This window comes from Peromyscus eremicus, chromosome 2 (assembly GCF_949786415.1).
Source record: "Peromyscus eremicus chromosome 2, PerEre_H2_v1, whole genome shotgun sequence".
NCBI lineage: Eukaryota > Metazoa > Chordata > Mammalia > Rodentia > Cricetidae > Peromyscus > Peromyscus eremicus.
The window spans coordinates 59032726-59040438 of NC_081417.1; the positions used below are offsets into that span (position 1 = coordinate 59032726).

The 7713-nt window shown below is 35.4% G+C and overlaps 1 pseudogene; it reads left to right on the forward strand.

The window, feature by feature from the left end:
* Positions 1-3719: 3719 nt before the first annotated feature.
* LOC131904746 (large ribosomal subunit protein eL42-like) lies at positions 3720-4066 on the forward strand (annotated as a pseudogene).
* Positions 4067-7713: the final 3647 nt, after the last annotated feature.

Below are 7713 nucleotides of genomic sequence, written 5' to 3' on the forward strand. Positions count from 1 at the left end.
ACTAGATTGTAAAAGATGAGTAGTATAACATTTAGAGCTTATGGGTTGAACAAAATTGTGATACTTTTGTAGAAACAAAGACAGCCAAGCTACAGTAAAGGTAGCAATCAAAAGCAGAAAGCTAGTGAACATGTAATTGAACAAAGGCGTGGAGTTCCAGCCCCAGCTAGCAGCAGAACTTGGCAGCTTCGGCCATATGGTCTGGCTTTAGAATTAAGGACAGAAGAAACAGGTTATGGAATTTACCTCTTGCCTAAAGAGAGCTGCCAAGGTCAGCCACGTTTCAGGCATGACCCTGAATGGAGGCCAGTGGAGAGGTCATTGCGTGAGGCTGTGAAGTTGAAGCCTTCATTGCTTTGAAGAACCCAAGATGTTAGAGATAACCAAAGTTGTGGGATACTTGCTGAGGAGAGCTGCTCACAGCAAGTGGAACAAGCCCAAGAGAAAGAACTGTTGTTCAATAAAGCTGAATGGAGTGGGAGATCTGAAGAGAGTTTTGACATAAGACATGAAGATGAAGTGTTTGCAGTTTACCCAGCTGGTTTTCAGTCTTGCTTTGGTCTAGTATTTCCTCATTATGCCCCCTTCCCTATTTTTCAAATGGTAATTTATAGTCTGTACCATTACATGCTCAAAGGATGGGATTTATTTTTTGAATTTGATTTATAGGGATTTACAGTAAAAAGATTGCATGAATCTCAGAAAAGACTTTGACTTTGGACTTTAAACCAAGTTTGAGACAGTTATAGACTATGGGGACATTGGAAGTTGGACAAAGTGCATTTCACCTAATGATATTGTTACAAGTTTATGAGGGACAGGGAGAGAAATGTGATAGTTTGAATGTAATTGGCTCCCATAATCTCATAGTGATTAGCACTATTAGAAGGTATGGTTTTGTTGGGGTGCCTTACCTTGTTAGACAAAGTGTATAGATAAGAGGTAGATTATTGAATCTACTCTGAATAAAAAAGATAGAAATAATAGAATAAAAGGGTAGATTATTGAATCTACTCTGAAAAGAAAAAAGGGAAGATATAGAAATAATAAGATAAAGTTAGATTTTTTTAAAGGGAAGAAATAGAAATAAGATAAAAGGTAGACTTTTGAATCTACTCAGAAAAGAAAAAAGAGAGAATATGGATATGATAAGATAAAAAGTAGATTATTGAATCTACTTTTAAAAAGGAACTATTTGTTTTAAATAGGATAAGTAATGGAATTTCCATCTGAATTTGTCAAATGTTAATGGACTAGCAATTGTTAATGTAATTCTTGACTTTTTCTTATATTAGTTATAACTTTTTATTTTAAACAAAGAAGGAGAAATGTGGTTAAAATATTGTGCACCCCAATAAACTTATCCAGGGGTCAGAGAACAGAACAGCCACTATATTAAACATAGAAGTCAGACAGTGTTAGCACACGCCTTTAATCCTAGCCTTCCAGAGGCAGAGATTCATCTCTCTGTGAGTTCAAGGGCACACTCGAAACAGCCAGGCATGATGACACACACCTTTAATCCCAGCACTTGAGATCTCATGTCTTTCTTGGGAAAGATACATGCTTTTAATCCCAGGAAGTGATGGCAGGAAGCAGAAAAGTATAAAAGGTGTGAGGACCAGGAACTGGAGGCTTTTTAGGCTTTTAGTAGCAGTTCAACTGACATCCATTTGGAAGAGGACTCAGGGGCTTCCAGTTTGAGTAAACAAGAATGGCTGAGAAGTTAGTGAGATGAGGTTAGCTGTGGCTTGTTCTGCTTCTCTGATCTTCCAACATTCACCCCTATATTTGGCTCCATGTTTTTTTTTTATTTAATAAGACCATTTTAGAAATTCATCTACAGAAGTGTGTCGCTGTTGTGGTGGACGCTGAGGTTTCCTATACTCAGGATACCACTGAGTGTGTCAGTTGACTTCCTGTGGCCTGCAAGATGTAGCACTCTTGGCTCCAGCAACACATCTGCCTGCACACTGCCATGCTCAATGTTAGTGGACTGAAACTCCAATTAAATGTTTTCTTTGTAAGAATTATCATACTCATGGTGTGTCTATATAGCAATTAGAAACCCTAACTGATACAGAAGGTTATGTAAATTTACTCTATAGCAGGTGGGAATGATACTCTAGGCATTATATGCTATTAATATAATCTCTGGTACAAATAATGGGTTACATTTTCTTAGTTGTTGACCAATGCTGTTCAATAAAACCCCAAATGATATAGGATAATGATATTGGTTATCCCCTACAACTTAAACAAAACCCATATTTCTAAAGATACCACAAATTTATGTCATAAACCATAGGAAAATCAAGCTGATACTCATTTGGAAGCTTCACCCCTACTACTAGCATTCATTTTCCTTGAAGATGATATGGGCTTTACTGTAAGATAAAAGTAATCACCGTATTACACAGCTATGAACCATGTGATGTATAATGATGACTAATCTAGCAAGTCATGCCCACTTGTTCAATAATGACACAAATGTTATGAGAGTCAAAAAATAACACTCTTTAGAAATTACATCTAAGTCCTGCTCAGTGAGATTGAACTCATACTTGACATTATCAATGAGGCCAAGAACCTGAAGCTACCTGGTACCTACAGGAAACCTACTACTATTGGTCTGATAAAAGAACATAGCAGTAAGACAACTCCTAATGACCTATTGCTGTACTCAGAGATCAATGTATTGCTCAATACTCACCAGTGATGTTTCCTCTCTCATTAGATAGTGATTCACACAGATATTTACACTTGGTCAATATGTGGAAAATAAGAGATTTTGAAGTGTTCAGCCTTTGATGGGATATCTGTATAACATTGCTGCTCTCAAAGTACAGTGATCTATGCAGCAAGGGAGATGAAAAGATTGTAAAAGGAAGAGATTGTTGATGACTTCAAGGAAACAGCATTTTTAAGATGCGACAGTACAGATTCACATATGAGCTCACAGAGATTGTGACTTTACACACACCGACTACATAAATTCAGTCGAGATAAAATGACATATGGAAGAAGGGAAATGGGCAAAATGTCCCACTTGTACCTAAAGAGCTATTGGTGATTGATAGTTGTTGGGAAAGGCAAAGTCATGATTTCTTAGCGGAATGACACTGGATGTATCAGCCATATTCCAGTCAGGCCTTAACCCCAAATGTAGCTGATAAACACAAATTTGAATTCATGTTTTTGCTTAGTTTTAAGAGTGAGGGGAGTGCTGGGCGGTGGTGGCGCATGCCTTTAATCCCAGCACTCAGGAGGCAGAGCCAGGCGGATCTCTGTGAGTTCGAGGCCAGCCTGGACTACCAAGTGAGTCCCAGGAAAGGCGCAAAGCTACACAGAGAAACCCTGTCTTGAAAAAACCAAAAAAAAAAAAAAAAAAAAAGAGTGAGGGGAAACACAAAGTTGGGTGTGTAAGTAGGTGGGGGATCTGGAAGAAGTTGAATGAAATGATTGGATATGATCAAAATATATAGTAATAAATTCTCAAAGTATAAATAAACACATTTTATTATAAAAACAAGTAAACTGTAATGTAAATTTTAAGATTATTAAGAAATGGTAGCAGAGTAAGGGAAATGTAAATAAAAATCCCAAACCTATGTCCTCAAAAAAAGAATAATCAAGATATGATCAGTTAAAAAAAAGTAAAATTCGTTGAGTATGTTGAATCTCTTCATTTTCATCACAGAGACACCTCTAACGCAAAGATGATCAGTGTACCTAAAATCTGAAGGTCATTCTGTGAGAAGTGCACAAGCGTTAATCTCATGACCCCGTATAAGAAGGGCAAAGATTCCTTGTATGCCCAAAGAAAGCAGTGCTACATTCAGAAACAGAGTGGCTACAGTGTACAGAAAAAGACAATTTTCCGAAAGAAGGTAAAAACCACGAAGAATATTGTGTTCAGGCTGAGTGTGTCGAGCCTAACTGCAGATGCAAGAGGATGCTGGCCTTTAAGAGGTACTACTAGCTCTTTGAACTGAGTGGAGCCAAGAAGAGAAAGGGCCACGTAGTCCAGTTCCAAAACTTATGTTGTCTGAAAGAAAAATACTGAAGTCTTAGAAAAATTACCTGTAAGAAAATAAAGTTATTGTTAGTGACACGAAAGAAAGGAGAGAGAGAGAGAGAGCTCACCAAGCCATATCCTGAAAAATTAGTTAGGCTAGTTTGCCGCAGTTGAGGAAAGGGGAGGCAGGATTTCAGTACAATTCTTCCATCTTTGAAGTAGAATCCTTCAGGGAAATAGCATTGTCAGAAATCTAGTTCTTTCAAAAAATACAGACAACTATGGAATGACTTTAAAAATGAATACATAGAGTAAATCAATATCTGTGATTATGAGAATTAAAGGCACTGAAAAGATATGCAGTAAAGACAGATGAGCATTCAGGAAATGTTTGGGACAATTATAGGAACTTTCTAATTTTGGAATTAAAAGGTGAGAAGAGTAACTTAATAGATATATGTACTCAACTCTTCTGCCACCAGAAGTAGTTTGAAATTGCTGAACATCACTAAGAAAACCCAAAATGCAAGAGCTAAATCAACATAGACAGCTACCCTTTAAATTACTTTTAATCTTTTGAATATTCCTCCATCAAAAATAGACAAAGCTAAATAATATTTAGTAAAATATTTGTGTAACTGATTCTGTCATGTAGATATTAACATTTTATGAGAAAGAGCCATAAATATTTAAGCACCTTTCATAATGTAACTGAGCAAAGCATGTTTTGTTACATTGTGGGCAGGAATGGATTGGGTATATGGACATTAATAAAATATACCATCCTCAAATGATTCAGCTATATGGCAGTATTTCAATGACTATTACCTAACTTCTCTTACTCTTCTAAAATATGAACCAAAGGTCAAAATCTATTGTAATGTTGCTAATTGCCTATTGTTTTCTGTGATTGCATGTCTTAAAAAGAAAACACTAACTTCAATGTAGTTAGTACATAGCTAATTATCTTCAATCCCTTGCTTGATGAACATTTAACCTGCACACAAGTCAATTTATAACCAGGAGTAACATTGTTTTTAATTGAAAGTAAGTATTTTAAATGGTGACTTCATGGTTATGTTCTGATTGACACTTACATTAAAAATTAATTTTAATAATTAAATGTCTATTATAGATTATAATTAAGAATGTGAACTGGTGAGATCGATGTCTAATTGGTAAAAGTGCTTTCCACATCAAGCCTGAGCCTGAGTATGATCCTCACAACTCACGATGGAATAACTTACCCATTTCTGAAAGTTGTCCCATGACCTGTCTAAACTCACATTTTGACATATGAATGTCCACACACACATTCACATGTCAGCACATGAAATAAAAATAATATTTTTTTAAAAAAAACATAAAGAATACAGTAGTAGTTTTTTATGTGATAATATCAGAAAATATTCAGTTTTCCAGCTATTGAAAATTGCTGATACAATTACTTGTGAGAGATGAATTTGACATTTGGTGAGTTTTGAGACTAATCAAAGAAAGAACTCTAGTATGTAAACTCCTAATTGGAATTTTGATTTTCTCAGATCAATGAAGGAACGTTTAAACTAACCATGACAAAAGGTGGGAAATGGTGGACAGTAAACAGAATCACTTCCAAGAACTAAACAGAGATAGGGAAAGGACAAAAATGGGCATAGGGTTTTGGCAGAAAGCAAAGAACAATCAAATGTGAATTTATCAAGAAGAAAGTAGAGTCTTCATGCATTCATTTAAATGCCAAACTGAAAATCTTTGTGTGAAGATTTAAGAAATGACCAATCAATAGATGATCAGTTACAAAATAAAAAAAATAACAACAAAAAAGTGGTCCACGTGACCTCATTAAGTATTAGTTTTTTTCTTGTTCCATCAGCTTACTTGCAGTTTTCATGATTTGATTTTTGTTTCTGGCTGAGTAACATTACATTCTGTATATGTGCCATGTTTTCACTATTCATTCATTAGTTAATAGATATCTAAGTGGATTCTATTTCTTAGCTACTATGAACAGAAAGATAATTACCATAGATTGCAAGGACATTTGTACTAAGATATAAATTCATTGGGATGCATGTCCAGGAGTGGTATAGCTGAGTCATAACTCTTTTGCCAGTTTTTTGAGTAACTTCAGACTGATTTATAAAGTGGTTAACAGTGTGAAGGAGCTCCTGCTTCACCATAACCATGCTAGAATTTGTTATTATTTGTAATCCTGATGATGGTCATTCTGAATGGTGTGAGACTGAAATCCTAAAGTAGTTTAATGTCATTTCCCTGAAAGCAAAGAATGTTGAATATTTTTACATGTTTCCTTGATATATATGAACTTTCCATCACAATCCAAAGCCCATTATTAAAATTTTTTCTCATTTTCATATATATATGCTGGCCTCTTAATATTTAATAACTAGTAATGAGGCTAATCCCTGGAGATAACTGATTCTCCCTTTCTGAGCAGTCATTAATTGCTTTTATCTCTTCATGTAAATGTGGAATCTTGCAAAACATCTCCAATCCACCTTGACATGTCAATTGGTGTTTTCATTGTACAGGTCTTATTTGGGCAACCATATTCTGGAGAGTTCATGGGTTCAGTTTTCCTGTCATACCCAGAAGGCATAATCATGAAGCAGTTATCCTTGCCCTCTGGCTTTTGTAATCATTTGTGCTCTCTTCTATAAATTTACCTAGACTTTAGGTATAGGGATTATATTATAGTTGTATCAGTTGGGGGTGGCCACCTCACAGTCAATTGTTCTCTGAATTTTGACCAGTTGGATCTTTCTGAAATGGTCTCTGTCTGCTTCAAAACAAGATTCTTTGATGAGTGTTGAGAAGTACATTTACTACTGGCTAAGTGGAAGTATTTATAATACAGTTAGAAATTATCTTGGTTTAGGTAAGTGCATCTTCTATGTTCAATGACCACAAAAGCCATGTATAGTTGGTTATTTGCTGTACCAGGCATGGATTTCCTCATATTGAGTGGGACTTAAGTTCAATTATGTACACAGCTATTGGTTACCCCCAAGATATAAGTGCCACTATTAAATCTCAAAGGATAACTTGCCATGTTTGTTATTATTTGTGATTCATGATCATTAAATCTGTGTAGGTATTGTAACTGCTTTTCTTCCTTGGTAGATTCCATAGCACCTTCTGGAACTATAAGAGAAAGTCCTTAGGGTGGGGGCTTCCAGTTTTGTTGAAGTTTCATTCCTCCAAATCCTGTGTCTGAAGTGAGTGGTCTCTTAAGAGATAGGGTCTCATTTCCAATTCTTAGGAGGCAATTAAAGGCAATAACAATAGTCTACTGTTATGGGAATTGCTTGGATTGCCACACACCAACAAACCCGGATATGAAAATAGAACTACATAAAGAGAATTGCTGGAGAAAACTCAAACTGAAATTATTATGGAAATTAAAACCTCATATATTTAAAATCCTTAGTGGAATATCTCATCAATTGAGTAGATATCAAAGAAATCAGAGTATCATGCCTTTAAGACAGATAGTTGAAATGAATCGTTAATTAAGATTAGTAAGAAAATTCTAAAACTACATGAGCTACCAGAACATGAAAGAGTTAGGGTAACAATGAGAAAACTCAAATAAGAATATCATGTAAAGAGTAAGAAGTGTTTTCAATAAAATCATAGAGAAAAAATTCAAACATAGATCAAGAAATACTTAA